General features: G+C 41.2%; 1 pseudogene; it reads right to left on the bottom strand.

The window, feature by feature from the left end:
• Nucleotides 1–1,440: 1,440 nt before the first annotated feature.
• On the bottom strand, nt 1,441–2,365 carry LOC108178483 (olfactory receptor 5AN1-like; annotated as a pseudogene).
• Between the last annotated feature and the right edge of the window lie 670 nt (nt 2,366–3,035).

Below are 3,035 nucleotides of genomic sequence, written 5' to 3'. Positions count from 1 at the left end.
TATCTATTTCCTCTGCTAGTTCTTGGAGCTCCCTGGAAAATATCAGAATTATGGTAACACTTCTACTCCATCAACTGTATTACTTCATACAACTCTGAAACTTTGAGAAACAAATCACCTAAATATAGGCAATCAGAAAGATGAGACTGGCACTGTGGTGTAGTGGGTAAAGCTGCCACCTGCAGTGCCGACATCCCATAAGGGTGCCAGTTCAAGTTCCAGCTGCTTCACTTCTGATCCAGCTCTCTGCTATGGCCTGGGAAAGCAGTAGAAGATGACCTAAGTCCTTTGCCCCTGCACCCATGTGGGAGACCTGGCAGAAGCTCCCGGCTCCTGGCTTCAGATCGGCATAGCTCCAGCCATTGTGGACATCTGGGGAGTGAGCCAGTGGATGGAAAACCTCTCTCTCTCTCTCTCTCTCTGTCTCCCTCTCTCTCTCTCCCTCTCTGCCTCGACCTCTCTGTAACTCTTCCTTTCAAATAAATAATCTTAATATTTGTTAATAGCATCTGCCACATTGAATATTCAGTGACTCTATTGTTAAAATGAATTCACATAAGTCTCACCACAACAAACTTGAATGGATGCTTGAAAACTCAGAAAAAAAATTATTCTGCGATTTCACTGGCTCTGTCAACCAAATGTAATCATCTGGGTTTAATGGAGGGGAAAAGAGAGACACAGTCTCACAATATCAAGTATTACCTATAACTTGCATGTTGACTATCATCCACAATCATAAATCAGTAAGCGACACTTAAGGGACCATATCCTTTTCATCCCTCTTCACGATTTAAATTACCTCCTCCTTCTTTAGGTTATAGATGTTACAGACAAGGATATGCCCAAAACATTATTAGATGATTAGCACTTTTGAAAGAGATCTAAGACAAAACTTAGCTGTTTCAGACTTTCAGGCAGCACAACCAGGCCAGTGTATAGCTCTATTTCTTTCCAACCACAGATCCCTTCTGTCTGTGCATTCACACCTCTTCATAAACACAGAATAATCAGTGCTTGCCACCATGTATTTATTATGCTGCATCAGAATATTTGAGACAAGGCTTCTGCATCCTGGGGCAGGATTTCTGCCAGGCATCTCTTTTCTAAGGACAATTGAACACTCTTCAATCTCAGAAGCCAAAAGAAAAAAAATTCACAGACCTTGCTGTTTCCCACAATATGTTTCAATATATTCATAACTGTCTGAGGCATCCCTGATGTAGTGTGAAAATTGTAAATCTACATAACTTAGAGATACTGTGTTTCCATGGAATCAACTCAGTTGTTGGTCTGTATTAGCATAAAAATCTACATCAAAGTAAGTCTTCTTTGTCCAAAGGCAGTAGGGTTTTTAAATACTCCATTTATATGCATATTATTGTGGGTTAAGGTGGTTCTGAAAGGTCAAATCTGTCAGAAATCTCAGTATCTGTGACCTCAGTAGTTCTGGTTTCTCTTCTGCAACCACTTCAAGGAATCTTTGATTTCCTTGTTTTCAGGCTGTAAATCAAGGGATTCAACATGGGAACCACCACACTGTAGAAGACTGAAGCAAAGCTTTCAATGCTGGAGGAACCACCAGAGCCAGAACTCAAGTAGATGAAGACACTGGAGTACAGAAGAGAGAAACCACTGTCGGGTGAGAAGCACAGGTATTGAACACCTTGGACCTGCCTTTTGCCAAAGTGATCTTCATGATGGAAATGACGATGTAGCCAAAGGATATCATGATTACTAGGACATTTACTATGCCAAGTATAATTGGTAATATGGCAGTCATGACTAGCACAAAGAACATTTCAGGGCAGGACAGGATTAACAGGGCATGTCACAGAAGAAGTGGTTGATGACATTAGGCTCACAGAAGTGGAGCTGATGCAAAGCACACAGTTGACATACAGAAGCACTGAGTCCAGCCACAAAAGCTGTCAGCACCATCCAAATACAAAGGCTAGGTGACATGACTGACAAACAGAGCAGTGGGCTACAAATGGCAGCATATCTGTCATAAGCTATGGCTTTCATAAGGCAAGACTCAATCAGTCCCAAGGTTGAAAGTTCTGAATAATCCAACCTATAAAGGAGATACTGTGCTGCTCCTGGAAGAGGCTGGAGTGCATATTGGGGACTTCGGATGTGACACAGCAGACGTCTATGCATAACACATGTCTGAGGGAAAAGGACATGGGTATACAGAGTTGGAATCCATCTTTATTAAAACAATGAGGCATAAGTTCCAGGGCAGAGTTGTAATATAGATAATGAGAAATATAACAAAGAGCACTTCTATGATTCTGGGAAAATCTGAGAATCCTAAGAGGATAAAATGCATGAGCTCTGTAATGTTTCCTCCACCAATCATTGGCTCAGTGCTCCTCATAAATGAAAGGAGACAGAGAACGCATTGCTGACTTGGGTGAATTAATAGCATTACCATATTCATATGTATCCAGTCTTGTCCTCTGTGCACAATTAGAACTGTCGACATTGATGCAGAATAGCACGCTCTTTCAAACTTTAATGATAAATTTTCCAGGACAGATTGACAATCACCTGCCAGCAGACAGGCTACTCCAGACACTAAAAACCTTAGAAATAGACTATCCAAAACATGCTTTCCCTGCTAATCAACCTATACCCATGGCACCATGTGCGTTTACAGATGCCAACAAGTCACTCTTTGGAATAGTGATCAAATCTTTAACAGGAAAAGATAAGATCCATGTAGAACCCCACAGGGGATCAGTACAGTTGGGAGAAATAAGAGCAATAGTCAAGGTTCTATTCCTTAGCCGAGATGGACCGGTAAATATATTTTTGGACAGCAAATACTCAGTACAGTTAGCAAAGACGATCCTTTTTGCAGTCTTTAACCCAACCAACAAGCCAATTGACCAGATGTTCACAACACTTAAAGAGCTAACTGAAAACAGAAAATACCCATGGTATATATCACACGTACGATCACATACTGGGTTACCTGGCTTTATTTTCCGAGGCAACAGAAAAGTTGATCATCTTATCTCCTGCTA

This window comes from Oryctolagus cuniculus, chromosome 1 (assembly GCF_964237555.1).
Source record: "Oryctolagus cuniculus chromosome 1, mOryCun1.1, whole genome shotgun sequence".
Lineage (NCBI taxonomy): Eukaryota > Metazoa > Chordata > Mammalia > Lagomorpha > Leporidae > Oryctolagus > Oryctolagus cuniculus.
The sequence above is the reverse complement of the archived record's forward strand: the minus strand, read 5'-3'. Positions and strand labels throughout refer to the sequence as shown.